Source organism: Rhineura floridana, chromosome 8 (genome assembly GCF_030035675.1).
Source record: "Rhineura floridana isolate rRhiFlo1 chromosome 8, rRhiFlo1.hap2, whole genome shotgun sequence".
Classification (NCBI taxonomy): Eukaryota; Metazoa; Chordata; class Lepidosauria; order Squamata; family Rhineuridae; genus Rhineura; species Rhineura floridana.
Window position 1 is genome coordinate 48,504,445 of NC_084487.1, and position 13,947 is coordinate 48,518,391.

General features: G+C 41.1%; 1 protein-coding gene across 2 annotated transcripts in view; it reads right to left on the bottom strand.

Moving 5' to 3' along the window:
- Positions 1–13,947, bottom strand: part of TCF20 (transcription factor 20) — a 337,827-nt gene that overhangs the window by 160,511 nt on the left and 163,369 nt on the right. The window contains exon 3 of one of the 2 annotated variants that reach the window (XM_061639337.1): positions 2,562–2,618. The exons of the other annotated variant lie outside the window; for it this stretch is intronic. The gene's annotated coding sequence lies outside the window, so the exon portion shown is untranslated. The remainder of the gene's footprint in view (positions 1–2,561; positions 2,619–13,947) is intronic. 2 annotated transcript variants of the gene reach the window in all.

The following is a 13,947-nucleotide window of genomic DNA, read 5'->3' on the forward strand; positions in this document are numbered from 1 at the left end:
GAAAACTTCTCTCCCTCCGGAAACCTCTTTTGTAGTGACCGGTGTCCCAACCCTTCTTCCCACTGTATTTTTGTCTCTGCACACTCAATGAAAATTGTCTCGCTACACTCCTGAAGGGCAAGACAGAAGTTTAATAAACAAACAAATAAACAAACAAATAAAATGATGATGTCAAAAGTGAATGCAAGAATCAGCCTTGAGTCAGCTTCCTAGAAGCAGATGGAAGTACTGAGTGGATGGATGGGAAGGAACAAGCTGAAGCTGAACCCTGATAAGACTGAGGTGCTGCTTGTGGGGGACAAAAGAAGGTTGGGAGAAGTTGACTTGAAGTTCAATGGGGTGAGTTTACCCCTGAAGGACCAGGTCCGCAGCCTTGGGGTTGTACTTGATTCCAGGCTGTCCATGGAGGCTCAGATTTCGGCAGTGAGCCGGGCAGCCTGGTATCAACTACACCTCATATGAAGGCTGCAACCCTACCTTCCTGTTCATCAGCTCCCACTGGTAGTACACGCCCTGGTCACCTCTCGTTTGGATTACTGTAATGCGCTCTACGTGGGGTTACCCTTGAAAACGGTCCGGAAACTACAACTTATACAAAATGCGGTGGCTCGACTACTTACGAATAGTCACCGCCGGGATCACATCACACCAGTGTTGTTCGATCTACACTGGCTTCCAGTTGTTTTCCGGGCCCAATTCAAGGTGTTGGTATTAACCTTTAAATCCCTATATGGTCTCGGCCCAGTTTATCTTACGGAGCGCCTTCAACGCCACCAATTATGCCGCCCGACAAGATCAGCCACACAGGGCCTTCTCTCAATCCCGCTGACAAAAACAGCCAGGTTGGCGGGTACTAGAGAGAGGGCATTCTCAGTGGCGGCCCCCACCCTTTGGAACTCCCTCCCACAAGATCTCCGGCATGCCTCTTCCCTAAATACATTTCGTAAAGCCTGAAAGACCTGGCTTTTTCAACAGGCCTTTGGGATTTCCGGGGAGGGTTAATTACTGGATTGAATTGCCTCCTATCCTGTTTTAATACCCTGTTTTAATATCATTGTCTGCTGCTGTACTGTTTTTCTATTGTTTTTCTATTGTACTATTGTATTTTATCTTATTGTGTTTTAACTGCTGTACGTCGCCTAGAGTGGCCATTGGCCAGATAGGCGACACAGAAATTAAATTTATTATTAAATTTATTACTGCTACTCCTTCCCTATGTCAGCACCAGCTTAAAGAGCAGATTCCTGCTGGAAAACCTGATGCTTGGGGTGTGGGGGTATGGAGAGAATGAGAATGAGAGAGATTCCTTAGTGCCTGCTATGTACATTTAGTGACCTAAAGATGGGAGGGAAAGCAGGGATAGTATAGTATCTCCCTATTGTAACAAACACAGGCCCAACAAGTTCCTTGCCATCTAAGGTTTGACAACCTAGGGAAAAAGTCTATGGAACACATACCTACAACTATGGGTAGGAGACTGTCATTCTGTTGTTGAGAAGGGTTGATAGGAAGATGAAGATCAGTGCATATGCACCATACCTTTGTAATTTCCCAATGTTTATAGAAAAGGAAAGGAGCCTCTGATTGTTTTTCCTGTTCTGGTTGTTCCAAGGGAATAAGAGCCTTTTCTTTGTCTTGCAAGGTACACATTTTGCTGTAGCTTTCATTTGCATCTAACCTGTTCAGCAGAACATGAACTTTCAACCAAGCAATCCATAGACATGAAGAGAATGCTAAGAATGTCTGTTGGCTTAGGAAAACACGGGAAGTTTCCTTGTACCAAGTCAGATCATTGGTCCATCAAGCTCAGTATTGTTGACAGTGACTGGCAGCAGAACTCCAGTGTTTTAGGCAGGAGTCTTTTCCAAGCTTACCTGGAAACACTGGGGATTGAACCTGGGACCTTTTGCATGCAAAAGATGTGCTTGACAGTCTGCCACTGAGCTACGACTGTTCCCCTTACGTTTGTAGGTGTGAGGCATGGTTTCAACAGCCACAGAATACCTAAGAGTTGTTTGGGTTGATTGTGTAATATCTGCCCCCGAAACATGACAGAATGCAAGTGGTGAAAAGAGAGCCATGGAATATTAGGAAAAGATGGAGATGACAATTGGAGGGAATGAAGTGGAGGGAATGAAGAAAAGGTATTGATGGAGAAGATTGGAAAAGAGGAGAAAGGGTGTTGACAAAACATCAGGAAGAAAAGGCAACAAAAGTAATACATAGCAGGAAACTTCTTATGCCAAGGATTGATGGCCATCCAAGTAGTGACAGGCAGCTGATACAGTTGCCACGTAATCAACAGAGGTCTGGGGTTGATTGGGTCGTTTGTGTGGATTTTGTTTTGTTTATTCATTGATAAGGTATTGTTAAAATTGGTTGTGTTAATGTTTGTTTTATCTATAAGATAAGATATTGTTCACATTCATTCAGCTCAAAAGCAATTGCCAATCTGTATCTCTTCATCCGTAGTTGAGACCTGCATGCATTACAATTGCTTATAAGCATTATCACATTATGGAAAACTAAAAATTACCACAAAATGGCAAAAGAACCCATACCTGCAAATTTCTGTCCCATCCCACATCCTGCTGTAGATCTCTTGTGGTAATTGTTACCTGGAACAAGGAGATATGCATGACCTCATACAGTTTATATGTTTCAGTAAATGAAGCGGGGGGAGGGAGCAAGAATGGGCTAAAAAGTGCATGCAGAAAACAAAGATGGAAGCAATGTCTGCCACAATACACCAACACTGATGTGACAGTGCATTGAGACGTGCAACAACCTGATATGACAGCAAATTGTGAAACACACAAGAAGCGCAGTGACAGATGCGAAGGTGAGGATATGATAATGTTTTCTGAAAAGGACACAGGTTACCAGTCATTTCAGTAATGTTAATAATTAGCAAGTAAACAAAGATGTTCTTGGGAAATCTCATATTAATGCTGCATTATAATTTGGGGTGGGGAATTTTCATATGCAAACCTCATTTGCAAAATTACAGCTGTAAATCACAACATGCAAGTGCTATGAAGGGGAAAAATACAGATCACACTTGGACTTGCTTATGTATTAGTTGAACATAAAACTATGGTCCTGTCTTAATGTTTTGCTTGAAGTAATGTGATCCATGTGTATTTACCGTTTCAGGAGTCATATTAACCCTATGAACAACAACATAAATGAGCAGTACCCAGCCATTAGAAAGACTTCAAGCTCTCTAATCTGGAAGGTGAAGAACCCAACAAAACACTAAGATCAGAGCTGACTGCTATATTGTTGTTGTTTTGCTTCTCTAACATGATCAGAACATTCTTTTGAGTTTTCTGGAAGACAATGACTGCCTAGCTTCTTTCCCCCAACATCAGCTGTCTTTGCTTACTAGGGAATCAGGCCTTCCACATGGTTTAGCTCAGATCAATACTGACAAATAGTGCTACATTCAATGTTTGAAATTATCTCATCTTTTACCTTCCAAGGCATTAACAATTGGTCAGTGAAAATGCAACCTCAGGACCACAACTAATTTCAGAACTTTGTAAAGTTCTGAATCCCTGGGGTGGAATCAACAATCAGCCCCCAGGCTTCTCAGAATCTTTAAAAGGTCCTGTGGGGAAAATGTATTTTTCACTATCACTGTCCAGGAACCATAGTGCATATTGTATTTCCTCTAAATTTGTTGATACAAAATAATGCTTGAAAAGACTTCCAAAAAGCTGTCTGAGTGAACAGTCCAAATTTCCTACTTCCCAGGCTATACAGAAATATTTCATGTGCCCCATTACTCCTACCGTCACATTATGCACTCCATTTTGCAATTAGTCCACTGCTTAACATAGAACTGATCTACTATATATTTTGGAAAGCTGTTTATTAACTATGGATTTGGACACTTTTTAAGATGCAGTATCTAAATTTTGCATGATTGCTCCTGAAAGGAGCAGGTTTTTGTTTATGTTTGGATACAACTGGATGTCATTTTGAATCAAAATGGCAGACTGAATCTATCAAAACTGCACTGATATTAACCACTGATTTAAAAACTGCAGTGAATTTTTTGTTTCTTAGAATTCCCAAGCAATGCCGGGTATGAGGCTACTAGTTACAAATAAATAGAAACAATGTCTTCTGAAAGGAATTTGTGTCTAATCTAGGGATGGAGAACCTGTGGTCCTCCAGATGTTGTTGGACTCCACCTCTCATCAGTCCCAAGCAGCATGGCCAATTGTCAGGAATTATGGGAGTTGTTGTTGAACAATATCTGGAGAACCACAGGATCCCATCCCTGAACTTATTGACATTAGATCAAATGATCAAAAATTGCATTATTTCTGTAAGTTATATAATCTATTGTACTTGCATCAGAATAGCAAACTGTGGATTCCCAGGTTATATAAGTTTTATCTGCAGTACACCAAAGTTACTGCTCATGTCCACAAAAAAAGAAATTAGTTAAGCTTGTATCAATTCCACAAGAGACAAGTCTTAGGAAATTTCTCCCGCAGATACCAAAACAACAACACACTGAAAGTAAGGAATCACATTTCTAAAACCAAAATGTTAGTGCTTGCTGTTCTCCAACATAAAGCCGGATACTTAACAATGATGCTACAGCTACGGTAGTGCCTTCAAAGGCTCTGTATCATAGTAATTAAGGACAGCAATGTGCTGTTACCCATATGTGCCCTTTGACTCCTTTACATCCCAGGGTCAGCTATTTGTTTTCAGCTGAGTTACTAGTGAAGGCAGAACAGTCTCTACATCTTGCTCTACACACAATTCTCCTGTATAAAACTAGCAGCCACCTTGGAGGGTCACATGGCTCTCAACAGATATGAGGACCAGAAGCATAGCTGCTTTTGGATGTCAAATCACAGATTCAACATGTTGCCATTTCTTCTCCATTCAATTGATGAGCATATTGCTAGACACTGAGCCTGAATCCAAATGCCTCAGGAGGCAAATTAGATGAACAGAATACAGTACACTAAGAACAGCCAGACATAGCCAAATCTGCTGTTGTCATCCTTGATGTCCTTATAACCACTCTGTGTAGGTAACTGGGCTTGGATATGATGTTTCTCCACAACAATTCTAAAGGCATTCTGCTCAAAATCCACCGAAATTGCCTTTCATGAAAGCATTTTACAAGAGTCTATTCAGCATATTTCAATGAAAGCAACAAATTCTTCTCAGATCAAACACAGGGGTTCTGGTGGATGGACTCTTGAGGCCCTCCACAATCTATGGCCCTCCAGAAGTTGTTGAACCACAACTCCCATCGTCCCATGCTGGCTGGAGCTGATGGAAGTTGGAGTCCAACAACATCTGGAAAATCTCAGGTTTCCCCATCACTGCTTTATATGCTTATTCAGTCATTCACTGGGATATGGGAGATCAGCTCTGAGACAATCTCCCATTTTCTAGTGGGAAGGACACATAGAGGAGAATATATGGTATTACACTCTTATACTACAGGTGTCTCTTCCACCAGGAAATATATTATTGCCCATATGATGTCTCAGGAGCCTCTGAGCGAATCTCTAGTTGCCGGTGGGAGGGGTGTCTGAAGAAGCAGAAAACACTACTCTTTTTGCTCCCTTTGGCTCCATCAGTGCTGATGCTAAAATGAACATGAGAGCACTGTGATCCATTGGTGCTAGATGCCCTTCCTATTAGAAAATGTAAAATCAGTCCACAGGTGCCTGCAACATTACAAGGGTTTCGGGGACCATCTCTTTTAATCCCAGAGGAAGAGAAGGAGGAGGTGGTACTGGTGATTTGTGTGTAGGTAAAAGACTGTGCTCAGGACAATCTCCTGCTTTGTTCTCTCATTCAACTTCTCCTTTCCTCTGTTTTAGTTCAGTTCTGTACTGTTTAAAATCCATTTCTGGCCCCTATCCAACTATCCCCTCTTCTCCTTTTTTAGCCCTTTTATAGCCACCATCCACCCTTTTCTCTCTTTTTTAAACCTCCTTCATATGTCTTCATCCCACCTTGGTCCTTAAGCATTCTCTCTTGTTCTCTTCTCCAGATCTTTATTTTCTACTATTCTGCCCAACTCTTCTTTCTTTCATTTGTCTTTACCTTTCCATTTTGGCCCTATTTCTCATTTGTGTGGTACCTGCTTTCTTTTTATCCTGTCCCACTTTTATCTGTCTTCCCTCTTATCCTTCCGTCATCCTACAAACTTCCCCACTTCAAGATATGAAATACTTATTCATGTTTTGTTCCTGAGAGAGGAGAAATATGGGTTGCAGTCTCACCTCTGCCAATGAATCTGCCTGTAGGATATGCTACCCTATCTCAGCATTACTTTCCCATCTGTACATGGGAATTAACAATATTGTTACGGAAATATGTATATATGCAGAGATTCTCAGAGGTCTGAGCTGTGTGTGTGCCACTATGTGTATTTACCTAAGTAGCAGGCTTTTACCCTGCATTTAGATCACTGAGACTTAAGACTTAGTAAAATAAGAAAAGCTACTTTATTTATAGAAATACATAGTAGATAGGAAAGGCATACCGAGTTCTAAATAACTAACTAAGTTGGAGGAGTAATGCCCAGATGTGGGTATTGCCCTCATGGCTCAGGAGAGAGAGCAAAGACAAAGATGTCTCCTCTCTTCTCAGACAGTCAAAGATGAAGACAAAGGAAGGAGGGGCAGATAAGAAGGAAGTTAGGTAGAGAACAGCACAGGTAAAGGTAGGCAAACCTAGCCAGCTGGAGGACCCTAACTCTATCTTCCTTCTGGAATACAAACAAAAGAACCCAAACAGGAGTTGCTTTTGCCCCACTTCCAACACCCCTTCTCAATGAGTGTTTGGTTCAGCCCACGAGGTTCATCTTGTCTCGCAGCTTGCAGCATTTGACTTTGCCCAACGCCTTCGTCAGAGCATCTGCAGTCATGTCTTTTGGACAATACTCCATCTTGAGTCCTCTGTGGTAGGTATCTCTAATGGAATGGTGCTTCACATCTATGTGCTTGGTTCGTGAGCTCACTCCTCCTGACCCCATGAGTCTGCTGCGTCCTTGGTTGTCCTCATGCCTCACAACAGGCCCAGGAATAGAGATGCCTAAATCTTTGAACAGTTCAAGTAGCCAAGTCAACTGTCTGCTAGCTTCAGAAGCTGACACATACTCTGCTTCTGTGGAAGAGAGTGCTACAGTCTCTTGTTTCTTACTTGCCCAGCTGATCACTGAATCTCTATAGTAGAAGATGTTTCCACTGGTGGATTTTCGATCTGTAGTGTCTTCAGCCCAATCAGCATCTGCATATTCCACTAGTTTAGGATCTCAGATAGCTGCTAATTTCAGTTTCATGATTGCAGTGCCCTTCAGATATCTTGCCACTCTCTTGATTGCTTCCCAGTCCTTCTTGGTTGGCGAGCTGGTTTTTCTGCACGTATCCCACTGCTAACACCACATCTGGCCTGGTAACGGTGTGGATACATAGAAGTTTCCTGATAGCTTGTCTGTAGCTCTCATGGTCTTCCCATGGTTGTTTTTTGTGGTCCGGTTTCAGGTATCCTACTTCCACTGGAGTGGGTGTTGGATGTGCATCCTTCAGTCCTAGACTCTTGAGAAGGTCTTGGATCTTTTGTCTTTGACTCAGCAAGAAGGATCCATCATCTTCTTTCAATTTGTATTACGAGGTAATGAGTGACATCACCTAGGCACTTCACTTCAACCTCCTTGTTGAGATGGTTCACTAGTTGTTGCTTGTCCAGTGGGTCTTAATAAGCCAACAGTAGATCGACATAAATCAGTAAGTCCATCTATTGTTCTTGAATCTGCTGTACAGGCATGGTTCTGCTCTGCCTTGTACAAAGTCTTCTTTCAAGAGCATTTCATTCACTTTCTCATTCCAGGCTCTAGCAACCTGTTTAAGTCCATAGATGGATTTTTGAAGTTTACACATTAAGGTTTCTTTTTCTGGAACTTCAAACCTTGGTGGCTGTTGCATGTAGATTTCCTCTTCTATTTCTCCATGCAAGAGCACTGTTTTTATATCCATGTGCTCCACCTGCATTTTCTTGTTAGCAGCAACACTCAGAAGAGTTCTGATAGTCGTGTGTTTGACTACAGGAGCAAATGTTCGATAGTAGTCTTGTCCATACTTTTGAGATTATCCTTTGGCTACTTGTATCTCTCCTTGTATCTTGCCTTGTATCTCTCAGCGTTTCATTCAGCATCTGACTTTTTCTTGAATATCCACTTGCAGCCCAAAGCTTTCCTTCCTTGAGGAAGCTTGGTCAGTATCCAAGTTTTATCCTTGTGTAGAGCTACCAGCTCTTCCTTAGCTGCCTGCCTCCATCCCTCAGCTTCAGCTTTGGGTGAGGCTTCAATCTCGTTTCTGGTCTCTGGCTCTGGAAGTTCATATCTCATGAGATAAGCAAGTCTTTCTGGTGGTACACCTTTGTTGGTGTGTTCAGAGTGTCTGGATGCTGGCGCTTTGGCTGCCCTTTCTGGCTCTGATGCCTCTTCTGGCTCAGATTCCTTGTCTTCCTCTGCTGGTGTATTACGTGATCCCTTCTATTGTGGAAGAATTCTTCTTCCATTTTGCTCAGATTCTTCTTCCATTTTGCTGTCATCTGTTTCATGTGGCGCTCCTTCTGGTTGGTGTGCACACTTTCCTTCCTCAAAGTGGACAGCTCTGTATACTCCAACTTCACCAGTTTTGGGATCTATGACTCGGTATCCCTTCTGCGTTGAAGAATATCCAATTAATATTCCTTCCTTGACAGTGTTGACAAATTTTGACCACTTTTGTTTTGGAAAGGTCTTGCAGCCAAATACACAAAGCTGAGTCACACTTGGTGTCCAATCATGCCATAGCTTGAAATGTGTTTTGTTGGCTGCAGATGCTGGAAGTTGGTTCTGCAGATAGGTGGCAGTAACCGCTGCTTCCCCCAGTACTTCTGTGGTAACTTTGCATCTTCCAACAAGGAATGAATCATCTGTCCAAGAGTCCAGTTCATGCATTCCGCAATCCCATTTTGTTCTGGAGTATAAACAACTATAGTCTGGTGCTCTATGCCTTCCTCATGTAGAAAGTCATACATAGTCCTGGACACAAATTCTCCTCCATTGTCTCATCTTATAATTTGTGACTTTCTGCCAAATTTGTTGGATATAATTCTGATATAGTCCTTCAATTTTTGAAGTACTTGACTTTTCTCTCTCAGCAAGTACATTATAGTATACCTTGAGTAATCATCTATGAAAGTGAGCATGTATAAATTTCCACCCTGTGATGGCATATAATAGGTCCACAAAAGTCTGTGCAAATTAATTCTAAAGGTTTTATAGTTTTCCTTTCACTTGTCTCAGGAAATTTTGGTTTCACACTTTTTGTCTTTATACAATATTCACATTTTTCTGTGCATTTACACTGTCCAATTTTTATGCCTCTACCCACATTTTCCTTCTCTAGAGCACTGATTCTGGCTAAGCTGGCATGTCCCATTCTTCTATGCCAAACATGAACACATCCAGAATCACAGATTTCTTTGGCTGTATTTGCATGCATAGTTTCAAAATATTCCAAATGCAGAAGTCCATTTTTCAATTTTACAGTATAACATACTTCTCCTTCATCTAAAACATGGCAAATTTTGTCACATAAATGCAGTTCACCTCCAAGCTCCATTATTTTAGTGGCACATTAAATTATCTTTAAATGCTGGAACAAATAGGCAATTTTTCAGTTCAAGCTCTCTGGTGCCCTCTGGCATTTTGCAAAGCAGTTCCATTGTCCCTATTACTTGAGAACAGAAGATGTCTTCTGATGCTGTTATTACATTCTATGTATGAAGGCTTAGGTTCTTAAACAATTTTTTTATCATTTATTAACTGCAGTACAACCAGTGTTGATTAAAAATCTGGTTTTATAATAATTATTTCCATCAGATACATAGTAACTGGATTGCTTCTGTTTAAAATCAACTCTTTCTCTTCTGTCCCTTCTAGAATAATCTTTTTGAAGGTGATTAGGAGATTTGCATTTGAAGCAATTCTTCCTTTGATTGTTTGTACCCTGCTGTGGCTTCAGGTATGACTCATCTCTCTATCCTGCCTTTGGTTGCTGTGTCTGCCCACAGTAAAATTTGTTTTTTCAGACAGAGCTTGTTCCTATCTCTCTTTATAGTCCTGATCTTTCAGATATGACATAATCTGATCCATATTCTGATCTGTCTGCTCGTATGCAAGCCGTTATATACAGTAATACCTCACATTAACGTACTCAATGGAACCAGAGCGAGTACGTAAACCGAAAATGTCCTTAAAGTGAAGCACTACCTTTAAAAACTTTTTTTACCTCTCCTTCATGCGGCGCCTCAAAGCCCTGCACTAAAGCCTCTGCTGCTGCACTGCCGTGCCTCCCAGCTGATCGCGATCACACCTCCCAGCTGATTTGCGGTGGCGCGATCGCATCTATTTCCACCCCCACGCGCTAAAGCCTCTGCTGCTACGCTGCGTTTCTGGAGAAATACAGGCATATGGAGCATGTACGTTATAGTGAGGCTACGTTAAGTGCAGCAACGTTAAGCAGGGTATGCCTGTAATGATGTTGATTTCAAGAGGCCAGGAGGATGAACTTTTTCAAATCTTCATCTAACGATCTACCACATCTTTCTAATTCTCAGAGCAGACTTGTAAATCTTTCTAGATGTATATTCAGATCCATGCTAGACTGTTTCAGTATGTACAGCAACTTATAGAGAAACATCACATGATTTTTAGATTTTCTGTGATACACTTTGTCAAGCTTCTCCCATATTTCTTTAGCATTTCTACAGCCTATGCAAACATTTAGTGCCTTATCTTATAAAGCAGAAATAAGAAGAGACTTCACTTTGGCATGCTTATGCTACCAGGATGCAGTGGCTGCTTCATCTGCTGCTGAGGGTTCAGGTTCAGTCAGGACTCCATGCAGATTCTCCCCTTCCAAAAATGCAGTCATTTGGAGACTCCAAATCACATAATTGTCCTTCTCCAGCCTTGGGATTCTTGTCTTAAGTGCTGATTCTTCAGCCATGGTTTCCTATCTTTTGTTCTGAATTTCTTTCTCTAACCTAGTATCCTTTGTAAATCACACACAGTACTTAGCCTCTTTAGCTTTCAGGTACAACTCGCAATTCAGTTTAGCTTACTGGGCTGCCATAACCCTTTGTTATGGAAATATGTATATATGCAGAGATTCTCAGAGGTCTGAGCTGCGTGTGTGCAGGTATGTGTATTTACCTAAGTAGCAGGCTTTTATCCTGCATTTAGATCACTGAGACTTAAGACTTAGTAAAATAAGAAAAGCTACTTTATTTATAGAAATAAATTGTAGATAGGAAAGGCATACCGAGCTCTAACTAAGTTGGAGACGCAATGCCCAGACGTGGGTATTGCCCTCATGGCTCAGGAGAGAGAGCAAAGACAAAGATGTCTCTCCTCGGACAGTCGAAGAAGACAAATAAAAAAAGGGGCAGATAAGTTTTCCTGAGCATATCCATTTACAATGGAAGGAAGTTAGGTAGAGAACAGCACAGGTAAAGGTAGGCAAACCTAGCCAGCTGGAGGACCCTAACTATATCTTCCTTCTGGAATACAAACAAAAGAACCCAAACAGGAGTTGCTTTTGCCCCACTTCCAACATCCCTTCTCAATGAGTGTTTGGTTCAGCCCACGAGGTTCATCTTGTCTCGCAGCTTGCAGCATCTGACTTTGCCCAACACCTTCATCAGAGCATCCGCAGTCATGTCTTTTGGACAATACTCCATCTTGAGTCCTCTGTGATAGCAATGACAAATCAATAGCATATATAGACTTTATAAATGGCTTTTTATCAGAATTTGTTTAGTTTTGTGGATGTTTGAATTTTAATGATACCCTGTTGTTTTAATGCTATGTATTTATATGCTGGTCTTTGACCGTAATAAATTTACTTACTTAGCACAGGTAAAGGTAGGCAAGCCTAGCCAGCTGGAGGACCCTAGCTCTATCTTCCTTCTGGAATATAAACAAAAGAACCCAAACAGAAGTTGCTCTTGCCGCACTTCCAATAAATATGTCATGCACTCATTGCATGTGCTGAAGGATTTTCTGCCATGGACTCATTGTGTTTGTGTCAAAGGACTGCTGCCAGACACTCACTCTCTGGCTGCGAATATCCCTTTCTCTTACCTCAAGCTCTCAATCTATGAGAACAGTCCACTTGCAATTGAAAAAATATGTCCAATTATTCCCAATTAGGGATGGGTGTGAATTTAAATTCAGTTCACATTTGGAGCTGAATTTATCAAATTCACACTTTCTGAAACAATATGAGAAACATCACACAGCCATCCTTCAAAATTCACACTTATTCAAATGTTGCAATGCAGTTCAACAACCAATGTTTACAAAAATGCATATATTAGGGGAAGTGTGCATAAAAATGAATATATGAGTGAAAATAATATGCAAACATGCATTATATGATGAGAAATGTCTTGCAAAAATGTGTACATTAGTCAAATTGCCTACAAAAATGTGTTTATTAGGAGAAATTCAAACTAAAATGCTGGAGAATTTTTATGAGGATTTTTTTAAATTGCAAATTGCTACAGAAATGTGGAGAACTGAATTGAAGATTGGAAAAATGAGAAACTGAGAGAAGTGAAATTAAAATATCTTTCCTTTTCTATCCCCAATGTACACCACAACTGTCCATGTGTTTCGCTGGTTCAGGAAGGGATTTGCACACATACCAATGTACATGCACTAGGGATGGAAAGATCTGTCAACTGCAGTTATTTCAGCTTCTCAATTTTTCCATCTTCAATTGTCCATATTTCTGCAGAAATTTTTCCACCTTCAGTTCTCCACATTTCTGCAGCAATTTGCTATTTTTTTTTTAAAAAAAAGGAAACTCCATGAAAATTCTCTAGCATTTTAGTGCAAATTTCTCCTAATAAACATATTTTGTAGGCAGTTTTGACTAATGTACACATTAATGTACTAATGTACATTGACTAATGTACACATAATGCATTTTTGTACAGTAGGGCCCCACTTACCGGTGCTCCACTTCCCGGCGTTCCGCTAATGCGGCGGCTTTCCTCCCCTCTTTTAAAGCCGATTTTGCCACTTTTGCGGCATTTTCACGTCATTTTCACGCGACGCGCCCCATTAAAGTCAATGGGATTCTGCTTTACAGTGATTTCCGCTTTACGGCGGGGGTCCGGAACGGAACCCGCCGTATAAGTGGGGCCCTACTGTATGTTATTTTCACTCATATATTTATTTTTATGCACGCTTAACCCTTACATATGCATTGTTGTAACCATTATTTGGTTGTCGAACTGCATGGCAAAATTCAGTAAAGTTCTAATTTTGAAAGATGGCTATGTTTCAATTCTCATATTGTTTCAGAAAGTACAAATTTGATAGATTCAGCTTGAAATGCAAACTGCATCGAATTTCTCACTCATCCCTAATGTGCACAGAGTTCCTCAATAGAAGGTGAGATCCTGGCTCAGGCAATGTCCCCACCCCCCACCCCATGTGAGTAGGATCTCTGGTATACATATAATGCCACTTCTGACATGCTCCCAACGCAAGAGGATGAGGGCATGGCTGTAGCACATGGCAGTGGTTGTGGCTAGGTCACACAACTCCACTACTCTTTCAAGAGTCCTTCCAAATTCATGGGAGGGTTTTCTGAAGCCAGTGAGGTGTAGTGTCTAGAAAGATCTAGGTTCAAATCCCCACTCAGACACAAAGCTATTTTGGTGACATTGGGCTAGTATATTTCACATGATTGTTGTGAGAATAAAAAGGGGAAAACATGCACAGGGCAGGGTAAAAATTATATATATAGTTGAATGCCATTCAGGTTCTCCGATCTATAGAAATGCTCAGCCTATTGATGAAAGTTTTGCAAACCATCTGGAGATTGGTAT